Consider the following 14,739-nt stretch of genomic DNA (forward strand, 5'->3'; position numbering starts at 1 on the left):
GATATGGTTGTAGCTATTGGACTTGGAATGATTTGGGATCCAGACACAAATGTGGTTATGCAATCTGCAAATGGTCAACTACAAAGGACTAAAGGATTAGCAAGGAATGTACCTTTCACATTTGGTGAAGTAGAAGTCTTTTTACAACTTCATGTTGTCGAAGATGCTCCTTATCAGATTTTGTTGGGAAGACCTTTCGACGTTTTGACAAACTCAGAGGTGCAGAATTTCCCAGATGGGGATCAACTCATAGTAATCACTTGCCCTAATACTAGAGTAAAGTGTACTATACCAACTTACCCTAGAGGTGAGGGAATTAAGATTCGCCATAAAATAAAGAAGCCAATCCTTAGAAGAGAAAATGCTAGAGCCAGACAGGCTAGAAAAGAAAGAGAAGATGAATTAAAAAGAGAGGAAAATTCAGAAATAGAAAATTTTCAATGAGCCTTGAGGAATTGCTAGATGATCAAGGAGAGGTTGCATTGAGTTTTATTTTTGAGGATAATAAAATTGAGATAGAAGGGTATAAATTACCAGAAAAGAATAACTTTGAGTCAGTAGAATTAGCAGAAGCGTTTGTCTTAGCTAGTAAATCTGATTTCGAAGAAGTCACAGCCTTGTTAGCCTCTAGCGCTAGAATAGAAGAAATAGAAAAAGGATTAAGTGGAGAGAACCCACTTATCAATGATAACTCAGAAACTCCTTACGGAAACCCCGAGAATCTAACAAGTTCAGAGCCAGTCTCTGTATTTGGGAAGTATAAACCAGTGCACTTGAAGGTTAGACCGCAACTTGCACCAATGCCAGAAGAATTTAGGGTACAAAGGAATATTACTGGAGATCCACTAGCGGAACTTCCAGAACTATCTCCTAATCCACCTGAATATTCGCCTGGAGAAAGATATACTTTAGAAAGGAAAGAGGTCATTGACAAGAATCACTCCGAAGATTTCTTGTGGCCAGAAGAAAGGAAATTGTTGCATCATTTCATGACAGTACAGGAAAAAGGATTTGCTTGGTGTGCAGAAGAAGGAGGAAACTTCAGGACAGACTTCTTCCCTCCAATCAAATTTCCAGTACTACCACATACTCCATGGGTGGAAAAGAATATTCCTATTCCACCTGGGATTTATGAAGAAGTATGCAAGATCCTGAAAGATAAGATAGCAGCTGGTGTTTACGAACCCACTACTTCGTCTTATCGGTCTAGATGGTTTATGGTTTTGAAGAAAGATGGAAAGAGTCTGCGCTTAGTTCATAGCTTAGAAGCTTTGAATAGAGTTACGATCCAACACTCAGGAATTCCACCAGGAACAGCAGAGATAGCTTCTAGCTTTTCTGGAAGAGCATGTTTAGGCATGTTGGACATCTGGGTTGGTTACGATGAAAGACTGATAGATGAAAAGTCAAGGGACTATACTACGTTCCAGACTCCATTTGGTCCTTATCGTTTGGTTAAACTACCAATGGGTTGGACAAACTCTGTTCCATTATTTCATGAAGATGTATCATACATCTTTAGAGAAGAAATGCCACATGTCACAAGACCATATATTGATGATGTTCCTATCAGAGGACCGGCCTCTAGATACGAAACACCAGAGGGGTCATTTGAAACCATACCAGAAAATAAAGGAATTAGAAGATTTGTTTGGGAACATTTCCAGAACGTAAATCGGATAGTTCAGCGCATGAAGTATGTTGGTGGAACCTTTTCGGGTCCTAAAGCATACTTGTGTGTATCAGAAGGGTTAGTAGTAGGACACAGAGTGTCCTATGAAGGAGAAAAGCCAGTAGAAAAGTTGGCGGAAGTCATCCTATCATGGGACCCTGCAAACTTTGAAAACAGAACGCATATAAAATCTTTCTTGGGCACAGCAGGACAAATGCGAATGTTCATTAAGGATTATGCGAAAATTACACGTCCATTGACTAAGTTGACTGCAGCGAACGTACCTTTTGTCATTGGGGAAGCGGAGATGAAGGCTGTGAGAACAGTTCAAGAAGCTATTCAAAATGCGCCAGCACTCAAACCCATTGACTATGAAAATCCTAATGGAATTACGTTAGCGGTAGATACTTCATGGCAAGCGGTTGGATTCTACTTATATCAAGAAGATCCAGAAAATCCTCGCAGGAAGTTCTTCAACTACTTTGGTTCCATTACCCTTAATGAAAGAGAAGCAAGGTTTTCTCAACCGAAAAGAGAATTATATGGTTTGATGATGGCTCTAAGAGCTACCAAATATCAGACCTATGGATGCAGAAACTTAACAGTTGAAACCGATGCTAGCTACATCAAAGGAATGTTAGACAATCCTAGTAGCGCGCCAAATGCCAGTATCAACCGTTGGATAGAAGAAATTAGACTCTGGAGATTTACCTTAGTCCATATCAAGGGATTAGTACATGGGCCAGATGGTTTATCAAGACCGCCACCAGGTGGCAAGTCAACTGAGAGACCAGAAGGTTGGGAAGAATTTCTAGAGGATGATGATGGAAAACCGGTAAAATTCAGGATGGGTGAAAACCAGACTGAAGAACCATTAGAATTTGAGACCTTCAAGGATCATATAGATCCTAGGTCAGGATATTTTAATGAAGTTGTAGACTTCACAGAGTTAGCTACAAATGTAGTGGATTTTGAGGAAGAATTGCAAGAAGTCAGAGATGAAGAAAGACTTTGGGCTTATTATTTTGAGTCCTTTCATTATAAGAAAGAAAGTTGGGCTAGAAGCTATTCACTAAAAGAAGTGGTAGTTATCCCATCAGAAATAGACTTGGAATGGTCAAGGGACCATCCATATGATGAAATTCATCGAAGTCAAGAAGCAATTGATCAAGATGAAGAAATTCCAAAGATTATTGACTGGTTGGTCAACTCAGACTCAGATGTCTTGAAATTAATGACCGCATCAGAGAGAGTAAATTTATACGAAGGGCTGCTAAGTTCTTTGTAGACAATGAAGGAAGATTATACAGAAAGTCTTTGGATGGTTCTAGCCATCATAGATTATTTGTACCTAAGGAGAGGCGAATGTGGATGCTAGTTGCATCGCATGACAACTTAGGGCATAAAGGAATGTTTGCTACCAAAGCTCTTATTGAGAAGCGATTTTGGTGGCCTCACTTAGAGGAAGATGTGGATTGGTTTGTCAAGTCTTGCAAGCCTTGTCAAGAACGGAAATTGGAGTTACTTAGAATTCTGCCAGTTCTTACCCATACTCCTTCTCTATTTCAGAAAAATACATATTGATGTTATTAAAATGACACCTGCTAGTAGAGGATGCAAGAACATTGTGCATGGAAGATGCGCGTTGTCTAATTGGTCTGAAGCAAGAGGTATCGCCAATGAGAATGCAAGGCAACTTGCGGAATGGTTCTTTGACGACATCTTATGTAGATGGGGAACACCTGAAGAGATCGTAACAGATAATGCTCCTCAGATGTTAGCCTTGACTAAATGGTTAAGAGACAAATATGGAGTTAGAGGTATTCATATCTCACCATATAATTCTCAGGCCAATGGAAAGATAGAAAGAGCACACTTTGATATAAGACAAGCATTGGCAAAAGCCACCAGTGGGAATTTACACCACTGGTTTTATTTCTTGAAACATATCTTGTGGGCAGACAGAATTACAACTAGGAAGAGTCTAGGGTGTTCACCCTACTTCTTTGTTTTGGGGGCAGAACCTATTTTGCCTCTAGATCTGGTAGAAGCTACTTGGTTAGTAAAAACACCTGAACGGGTTTGGACCAGGGAAGAACTTATTGGATTTCGTGCTCAAGCCCTAGCAAAACATCGTACACATGTATTAGATATGGTGCAAAGGGTATCCGAAAATAAAAGAAGGAATCTAAGAAAATTTGAACAAGACTATGCACACTATAAAGCCGTATGACTTAAAACCGGGTACATTGGTCCAAGTTCGAAATACTCAGATTGAAAAGAACTTAGATAGAAAGATGTTTCCTCGATACTTTGGTCCTTGTATAGTAATTAGAAGGACAAAAGGAGGTTCGTATATCTTAGCAGAAATGGATGGGACTCTTATGAGAGGAAAGTATGCTGCTTTCAGAGTTCTGCCTCATGTGGCAAGATATACTCCGATCGAGTTACCTTCGGAAATAGAAAAACTTATACATTTGTCTAAAGAAAAGTTAGATAAATTAGTAGAAGAAGATGAAGAAGTTGAGTATGGTCCGGACAAAGACTATATCTTCGACCGAATTCCTAACTTGCGACTTAGCGAAGAGGAAGCAGACATCGGACACAACTTCGAAGAAGTTGAAGAAAGCGATGTCGAAGACTAAACTCAACTTCAAATCAATCACATTTGCGCAACAGCGCTACAGACGACAAGTACAGTATAAGTCCAAGCGAAGTGTATGGGTTATATATTTTACTTAGAAAAGGAAAACGGAAAACTGGTAAATTAGGCGGAGACGTAGCCAGTCTTCGAGGTCTCGCCTTGGACAGAGATGTCCTTGATGGCCTCCTCGATGGATTTGGTGTCCATAGAATCGTCGATACCTAATTTAGCAAGGCGGACACGATTAATTTCGTCGAGCTGAGAAATAGTGAACTTGTACTGGTTGTGAGCGTAAAGGATGGTATGCTGAAGAGTAACCGCCTCAGTGCGCAAGAAGTTGGCAACAGAAAGAAGATGCTCCGGATCGTATTTGGAAAGGTTGGCAAAGGGCAGCAGCCCTGCAATGTGAAGAATACGTTCGTGGCCTTCCTGACGAAGGCGGAGTTCCTCTTCGATGTGTCAGGACAGTACGAAGTAAGAAAGGAATAAGAGAGATACCGGGTGTTTCTTCAGCGGTGTCAACAATTGGAGTTGGCAAGCGAGCCTTCTTGGCCCTGGACAAAGCCATGGCGGAAGTACCGTTAGGGCCACTCTGAAAGGAATAATTAGAATGTAACAGAAATCGAAGAATTCAAGAAACTGACTTTCTTGAACTTAAGGGCGGAATTAGCACGGGCACCCTTGCCCTTGGCAACGTCCTTACCAGCGGACTTGCCTTCTTTCTGTTTGAGGACGGAATGGATAGAGGCTTCGAGCCCCTCCATCTCCTGAAATTTAGTAAGGAAAACAGAAACAGAGTTGGAAAGTACCTTTGGCTTAATGGAAGCGTCGGCGACGAGTTCCATATCTTCGTCAGAGTCGGACCCGACCAACTCCGCAGATTTCTAAAGGAAAGAAACTTTTAAGAATATCTTCGACATCATTGAGATAGGAAGCGTACAGCAGAGCGCTTGGAGCCTTTGGCCTTGTTACGAAGGGTTTCCTCTTGCTTGGTACGAATGGCCTGCACCTCGTGAACGAAAGCGAGATGACCGCAGTAGCTGGGAACCTCAGACACGCCGGGGACCTTCTGGAGCTTCTCGAGAAGCTCGACACATTTCTTGATGAAGTTAAAGGCCTCGGTATCTTTCGCGATGTGGTAGATAGACATGGAAACAGACTACGGAAGTTAGTCGAAGAAAAGGAATCGAATAAAACAACGTACTAGACGGTTGGCAATAGCGCGAGCGCCTTCATCGGCGAGCACGCTCATATTGCTGGCGAGCATGGCTTCCATATGTTTGATGAAAGCATCGTTGTGTTTAAGGAAGTGGTCACGACCGTTCCAAGCAGGGACTTTGCTGGCAGTAGACATATCGAAGACGGTACAAGTTGAGAGTGTAGAAGTAAAAAGAACGGAAAATTGGGTGAGGATAGGAATGGCCTCACTGAAGCTTTTATACCGAAAGGTATAGTCAGCGGAGTTGACAGTTCTTTTGTCAGGGGGAGAGGACTTGAAATTCGAACAGAATTTTGCGTTTTGCAACTAAGCAACGGCTAAGAATGGATCGTCGATGTTGGTGCAACAGCCCAGAATTGCCGGAAATTCGATCTTCCGAATAAACCCTACACTCTAAGAAACAAGAGAACCATAAGGAAAACCATGAGGATGATCGAGATGCCATCGAGACACATATGGTTTCAATGTCGAAGATGGGGTCTTAGTAAAAGAAAATAGAAAAAGCACATTGAAAACAAGATCTATACTATGGACAGCGTGGCGTAGGAAATGTAGATCATGTCTAAATAAGGAAATTTGATCGGAACTCGACTTCGAAGATTTAGGCTACAGTAAATCTGCGGATATGTACCTAGCAGTGTTGAGTTCAAAGTCAAAGAAACCATAGTAGGCTTGTGGAGGAACATATTGGATGGAATCCGATACTATGAAGAAAGAATAGAAAACGGCGATGCACCAAGCTTCGACAGCGCCTGGAATTGAGGCAATTTCGAGCTTCAGGAATCCGACTCGAGCCATAGCGTTCGCAAGTCGATGAAAGAATGAGCGTGCAGCCGTAGGAAAAATGTGATAGCAGAGGGGACCCGTGATAAAAGGTCTCTGTGCTGGATCGAACGTGAGGACAAACTTGAAGTAAGGTCCATCAGAATGGCGAAGGGAAACCATGAATTGGAGTTGGATGGCTAGTTCAGCTTCTCGTTTAGGCGAAAGAGGCGTACGAAGAACGATCTGGTCTCCAGCAATGTAGTAGGAAAGCCCTACATAAGGAACAAAGTTCCTAGGGTATGCCTCTATTCGATGTCTAGATTCGAGATTGCGTATCGAAGACATTAGAATGGACTTACTAGAAACCAATAACTCATACAGCACTTCAATGGCTAGCTTCATGTTTGTCAGGATAGAAGGGAATATAGAAAAGAATAAGGGAAAGTAGGACTTAGGGGTCTCTTCGATATCGTTGAAGTCACTAGACAGGGGCTAACGAAGGCACTCGGTCTAAGTCAAAAGTCTTCGAAGACTCTTAATTCCTTTATCACACAGTAATAGAAAGAAAAATACAGAGTGTATTTTTATGCTACACAGTAGCAAAGATATAGAAATACATTTTTTAAAGTAGTATGTATACTACTGAACAGATAGAAGCATTACAAGAAATAAGAAAAGAATAGGTCCCGAGACCAATGTCTCGAGAACCGCAAGTCCATGCAATAGTCCATTACAAGATATCGGCGAAGGTCTCTAACAGGAATAGTTAGTGAGGTCGAAGATATCTAGGATATGAGCTGGACTTACACTTAGGTGAACGTCCAAGAGGATCGGAAGACGGGGCAACATCCCCAGGCGATGGTGCCTCCATCGAACGCTCTTTCCCCTCGACAACCGTTTGACCCGGCTGTTGAACCACGGATTCCTCAACTTCCCGAGCTGACGCGCTGTCATCGTGAACTGGTTCCGGAGCGTTCTGCTGAAAGGAAAGGAGTATTTAGGAAGGAAAATAAAAGGGAAAATGGATAGAAATATAAAGAAAACGTACTTGAGCGGCACTGGTCGAACCAAGAGCGACAGAGAAGGACTCGCCGGTTGTCGGGTTGAGAAAGGTCGTCGAAGACCCATCCACCTTGACCTCCGTGAACCCCTCTGCCTCTCCATCTTCCAACGGCCAATCAAAAAGGGCACTAAGCCCACGGATTGTCTCCGAAGAGAGCGCCAGACCGTCCGGGTGCAGTTGAAGATATTCGAGAACTACCTTCGGGTTGATGGCGACATCTTGGACCTCGTGAGCCTTGTCGACGATGCTGGCACGAAGAGAGGAAATCGAATCTTGAAGAGACCGCACTTGTTCATTGAGCTGGTCATATATCTTCAAGAGCTGCAAGAGCTCGCCTAGACGCGAATGGAAGTCTAGAAAGATACGTTAGTCAAAAGAATAGAATGGAAAACAAGGACTTACTGCTGGGGGTCGAACTCGCCCAGTCCCGGATGATGTCCATCCTAGACCAGGACTCCGACTTCGGCAGAATCCAACTGCACGGGAACCGAGACACCTTGCATCGATCACACTTCTCGCTTTTTGTTGTAGAGCGCTCGCACTTGACTTTTGCGGAGGCGCAGGAGAAGCATGGAAGCATTAATTCCTGCTCAAGTTGGATCAGCTTAGGAAAAAGAGAGTGACGGTTAGAACTTACTGAAGAAAGAGTCCGGCCGCTCTCGAGAACATCTCGAAGCGAAAAAGCGTCTGCCTCAGGAACGTTGAAGCGGAGCGGGACATCTAAGATAGGAATTAGAAACAAGAAAATGTTAGAAACTGGAAAGATAACTTACTATCGGCGTCGAGACCTTGCGGATGCTTTTGGGTTTGCGAATGCTGAAAAAAGTAATGACTTAGAAAAGAAAAGAAGTAATGAGTATAAAACGGAGACTTACGATGTCGAATCGGCGATTGGAAAACCATTTCGAAGGCTTCGGAACGTAGGGAGATGGCGATTTAGGCCTAGCCTTGCCTTTCCCCTTATCCTTTCGAACCTCGGGGACCTTACCAGCTGCAGGTGTCTTCGAAGGATCTTGCTTGACCTTCAGGAGGGTACCGGTTGAACTGCGCGTAGTGCGAGGGCCGGAGGACAAAGTCGACGAACTGGCTACTGGAGGGATCTCGACCTTCTTGATTTTCGACAAATCGGAGGGCGGAATCTAATCCCATTATTAGAATAGTGAGAAACAGAAAAGAATAAGAGACTTACCAGAGAACGTCCCGGCTTAGGCAAAGGCTTAGGGAGCGGACGTTGGGATATGACCACCTCCAGTTGCTTTTTCGAAGGCGGAGGGGGATCTTTCTTTGACAGTCTGGTAAGCGGCTACAAAGATATTGTTTAGCCTTGAGAAAGAAGGAAAATATTAAGTGAACTTACTTCTGGGGAAGGAGAAGGTTTCAGGTCCTCTTCAGACTCGATTTCGTCTTCCTCTTCCTCAGAAGAGACTACTGCCTTGGATCTCTTCGACGTTGGCTATAGAATGGTTAGAAGAAGTCTAAGAGCGGAAATGACGGCTTACCTTGCGCATAGCGGTCTGTTTGAGACGTTTCGCCGGGGGATCGTCGACGATTTCGACTTCAGAGGAAGAGGCCTTCTTGTCGTTCTCTTCAGACCGGCGTCGTTTTGAAGACATCATGCGGACCATTCGGTATCCGGGATGCCAGGGAGAGTAAGGGCGAAGTTCAAGATCGGGAAGAACGTCGTATAGAAAGTTGACGGAAGGCGCAGCCTTAAAGTTATGTTGAGGCTACGGAAGACAGTTAGTATCGAAGACAAAAGAAAAGAAATATGGAACGCACAAGGTTATATGTCGCCCAAGTGGCAAGTTCATCAGCAGAAAGCACCCAGAAAGCTTCGTAACGTTGAGAATTCGCTATCCTTGAGGCAGCAGAAAGGATCGATCCCACTGCAGGAGGGAAGCTTCGATGAAACGAAAACTTGTGGAATTCGAAAGCCAAGCGATCCTAGAGTGCGAAACGCGTCAGAAATGAAACAGAAAGGAAGAGAAGGGGAATTAACACGTACCAGCTCTGTTCCGCAATGCTTGAGAGCACAGAGGAGGAGTCCGTCGCGTGAAAGTTCTTCAGAGGGAGAGAACGTGATTGCGTCGCCGAATGTGCGGTGTATTGTGAACATGGCCTCATTGAAGGACGAAAGATCGCTGAGAGCCGCTGGCGAAAGGCCCGAAAGCGACGAAGAGGAAGACATGGTAGAATAAGGGAGGAAGGAAAGTTGAAAAACGAACCCTTGAACCTTGAAAATATAAAAGGGGCGATCAGCAAACCCCGAATTGACTTAGAAATATTTTGAACATACCTCTCGCGGAAGTAGTGGAGTGGGAAAGTTCTAAATAAGGAAACCTTAGCTACAGATCTCGAAAACGAGTTGATGGCTAACTCGCTAGTGCATAATCAATTCAATTTGATATCGATAACACTTCTAAGCGAGATATATGAAGGAACCGATTGATGTGGGGACTTAGAGTCCTCGGGAAAGAAATTTTGGACTTCGAGGAGGTCTAATCAACCAAAGAACATTGCGAAACAGGTCGTAGACATTGCGGATTGACTCCGGACAAGGATAATATGGACTGAGGACAGTCCTTTCTTTTGTTAGAGGGAGATATTGCGGATATAATCTACTAGTACCTAAATAAACGCATTTTTAACATTTTTATATATAATATAATCAAAATGGGAACATAATATGAGGATTAGAGCAAGCCCAAGCTGCTAGTCAAAGCACGGGTCTATTTGTGGGTTATCCGAAGTACAGAAAGTACGAAACACCCTATAGATGAGAGTCTTCGACGTTCCGAAACCTGTAGGAACTGATGAAGCAGCCTTTAAAAACCTTCGTTCATTTGGATAGGCCTCGTCTCACTCGCAATTACCTGTAGCAAACATGGGGACACTTGATTTTACTATCAATGTATTGATTTCTTCGATATTGGTTGAAAAGACGGAAACAACTCTTAGAAGTACATCTGGAAGTAACAATCGGACGGATGTAACTATCTAAAGTCCACTTCGGACTTAAGGAACAGAAACAATGCCGGTGGCTGTAACTTACAGCTGGAAACAAGAAAAGGGGCGGATGTCGACGATGTCCGGTCAGAAAGGACATTCTACCAGGAAAGAACCATAGGAACGATCCCTGGAATGTAGATCGAGCAGTTTTGGACTATTCCTGATCGGATAGAACAAGAGAGAACAAGGGAGCACATGGGGACTCGCCTTAGAAACAAAAAGGGGTCAGGATGTATCCACATGCAAATGTCAAAGATATCCGACTCGGAACAGGAATAAAGAAAATATGAGGAAAAGGAATAAGGAATACTATATTCTGGACAGTTTTATATCTAATTGACATGTACTATACCTGATTAAGGGTACTTTGGTATCTCTGAAAGGGATTTCTCTATATTTTCGACTTTTTACCATATCTTCGACGTTTGATTATTATTTATTCGAAAAGGCGTATATAAGGGAGGGTGGTAGCAGCAGTATTTTCCCCAGTAACCTACGACAGAAGCCTAAGTGCTTTCACTAGGGGACTCTGGCTCATACTTTGCCCCACTTCTTCAAAGTTGGTGTTTGTATTTGGAAAAGATTGGATTTGAACTTTGAATTTGATTTGAATTTGTTGCCACTTTGGTACTTGGAAACCTTGAACTTGTAGAGTCGCTTTGACTCGAATTTGAATTGAATTTGATAGTTCTATTTGAACTTAGAAAGAATTGAACACCTCCTCGAAGTAGTGAACTTCGTAGAAAGCCTTTGTCATTTTGACTTGTGAACACAGAATTTGAATTTGTTTTGAACCATATAAAGCCCCACCCTTGAAGTCTTATCTTAGAGTTCTCAGTGAACCTTGCTGAGAGCGTCCATTGATACCGACCTCCACAAATCAACTACGCTAATTGCTAGTGTTGGGTTTGGTTTTGCGCACTTCGTGCTTGGAGTGTGTTTTGCTGCACCTAGTAGTAGTTTTTAGTGCCGTTAGCGCGGCACATTTAAATTCTGTGCACGACTATTGCTGTCCCTTGTTCCCTTCCCTCCCCCCTCTCATCCCACAATATCTTTGTCCCTCTCCCTCGCTCTCGATTGACACCATCCCATGTGAGTTTATTTCCTTCCTTTGTACATTCATTGTCTTGACTATGATTCTCCTTCCACTAGAACATGACCCAAGAACATCATAACCCATGTGAATTTATATCCTTCCTTCTACATTCAATTTGTATTGATTCCTCATTTTCAGACTTTCCACCTTTTTACTTCGAATCTGCTTGCCCATTGAGTTGAAAGTTGAGAGAGTTGAAAGGGCTGATAGTGCCATTAGTTTCTTTTAATTAGCATCTGTTTGTATTTTATTTTAAATGAACAATCATAATAAATGTCTTTTTTTGCATTACTGTCTTGTTCTGAACATAAATGAAGCCCTATTAAATGAGTATACACAGGCAAATTGACCTGTTGAGTGCGTGTACATGCGTTCCCAGTGCACGTCGACGCTGATGTTGGCCGCGGCGACCGAGCGTTAGTTGGCGCGCGTTCATCTCACGGAATTAACTAACCTACCGCTGAGCCGCGTTGGGTGCGTTGGCGCGTTCGTGGCGTTCACACGTGCGACCGCCCGTAACGCACGCCGACGACGTTCAACGCAGCGCATCAGGAAAATGCAGATTTATTAATTAGTATGAATTAGTATGAATTAGTACTAATTAATAATAATCGATACTAATTGGCACTAATTCAATTAGTATGAATTAGTATGAATTATTATGAATTCGCTAGGTTATCAAATTAATTCGTACTAATTACTACTAATTCATACTAATTAGCATGTAATTAGTATGAATTAACACAGCGATTAGCACAGATTAACATACAAATTAGTACCGATTAGTGGAGAAATAGCACAAGATTAATACCAATTAGTATTGATTAGTAGGTTCAGGCTTGGGGTTCTTTCAATTCGAGTAAACGGCAATGGTCATTGACAGTCAAGTATACTAATGACAAACGATAAATCTATACTAGTCCAAGTCCTACGCCAAACCCACATTCAGTCATCACTTAGCTGATCAGACCCAGAATCGTCATCCACCTCATCCACATCAACTTCCACTTCCTCACTACCACCCTTAGCAAAAACGGTCTGGAGAGGTTCATCGTCATGGCGGTAATGCGACTTAGTTGACTATGCTACAAGGTTCTTTTTGCACTTTAAAACAGTGCTACGGAGCGATATTTATCGTATTAAGAACTAGAGTGAGCCCGAATTGCTAGTTAAAGCTAGTGCCGCTAGTAGGATGTGCCGTCGGCGCAGCTAGACCAGTTAGAGAGAGCCGTAGATCGTGTCAGAAAACTGTATGACCGTTCGAAACCTGTAGAACACTATGAGCAGAGGACTTAAGCGGTAATTCACCGAGTTCTACTCTCTACATTCTACTAGGCACTGGCATATCAAGGGATTGTACTATTAGAAGACTTGTAGTCTTCACAGAACCGTTCGTAGCAGAACTTAACAAAGTCAAAAGACCTTCATACTAGGAGTACCTACTTCTACGGGGGATTTAGTTGACAAGAAATCGGACATAGGACCACACAGACTAGGAGAAATTTGATATGACCGTAGATCGAGTCCCGATCTGAGGAAAAGACAAAAAGACATGATACAGATCCCAGATCACAGATAGAGTACCCAGGAACCAGGCAGGAGTGAACAACGGATCTTGGAGTCCGCGCTGTTCATGTGCTATGGCGATTCGGAACTCTGGATCCATATGCTGGAACTACTTGGACACACAAAGTCCATATGATTTGATAATGTCGAAATGCAGGATAAGGTCCGTAGGAAGGAAACACCATATGGTATGCCTATGTAGGTCCATCCCGCATGCTGAAACAAGAATGAAGAACGGTCCAGATTGGTCCAAAACATATGATTCGAATACGGAAAAGCTCCGTAGACAAGATTCTGCACATGTAGCGGCCCCTAGCGATAAGATTTCGCATGGAATCGTAGCTACGGTGCATTATTTTTAGAGATAAAACAAGTAGAGATAGGATTACAAAGCTAGCGTAGAAGTAGTATAAAAGCAGCTCATGTATCCGTAGATAAAAAAGTACTACCCGTGCGTAGGAAAGTCCTGAGTGGGTTGCCCGTGAGTAACTGCTCTTGACACCAATAGAGAGAGATTTGCCCTGTCATTGTGCAGTGATAAGATAAGATTTGATTTGAACTATACGAGACCGTCGAGGTCAAAACTAGAGAACTATCCGTCCGTAGGCCGCCGAGGTCTTGATTACTGTTTCGTGATCCGTCGAGGGTCTTAGCGTTTGTGTCCGCCGAGGACTTAGTTTTCGTGTCCGTCGAGGGCAATAGTCTCCAATCGTTCGAATTAGTCTTACCGTAGACGAAATTCATAGTCCCACTTAGTCCACTGGACAATAAACAGAGCCCCTACAAACCCTAGAGTCCCCGTAGCTGTGGTGTTTTACACTTGCAGTTACACATTGATTTCATAAGAACTCCATACGATACTGAGACTGTGATCTTGTGCGTAACCTTTGCCAAGCAGTCCACCCTTGCAATCTTTCCTGGTGTGTAGAGTTATTGATAGACTTTACACGGAGGTTTACTAGTTTTTGGGTTGATTTGGTGTTGGTGCTACTCCCGTAGCTCTGATATTAGGTTGACTCTTGAGTGGTATACTTCGCCCATTAGCGGGAATGCTGATTACTACCTTCCCCTGCCCCTGCCCCTTCTTCAACGTCATCGTTGTCTCCGTCCTCTCCATCCGAGTCGGAGTCATCACTGAAATTATAAGTCTTTTCGACGTGGCCTATGAATGGTCCACCCCTGCAGTTGTATAAATGAATGGTTAGCGGGCGGTCGAAAAACAACAACAGGAGACGTTACCGAGCATATGCATATATTTGCTTCATGATGCTATGGAAATGTTCTTCGTCCTTCCCATCTTTCATCTGAGTCAACAACTGTACCTTCCTTTCATATTCTTCCCTTATGAGTTCCTCGTTGAAAGGAGGTTTGACTTTAGCCGTTATGTTTGTATCCTTGAGTGCATTATGTATCTTAAAAAAAAGAACCTTTCAAGTACCAGTAACACCAACGACGAGTACCACAACATACCGCTGCAGCAGAAGCCGCTAGAAGAGGAATCGAAACTTCACCACCCCGCTCAGTAAATTGCTTCTCGAACAATGTCATGATAGAACCCGATCCTCCGTGGTTGAGCCATTGATGACAATGGTTCATCACCGCTTCGTGGAGGAAAGGCTTGCTCTTGAGTGGGCGTCGGCTATAAGAGGTCTACAAAGTATGAACAAATCAGATTCCGTCGTCGCCAACCAACACAACTTACGAC

The sequence above is a fragment of the Marasmius oreades genome, chromosome 6 (assembly GCF_018924745.1).
Source record: "Marasmius oreades isolate 03SP1 chromosome 6, whole genome shotgun sequence".
In the NCBI taxonomy this organism is placed as follows: domain Eukaryota; kingdom Fungi; phylum Basidiomycota; class Agaricomycetes; order Agaricales; family Marasmiaceae; genus Marasmius; species Marasmius oreades.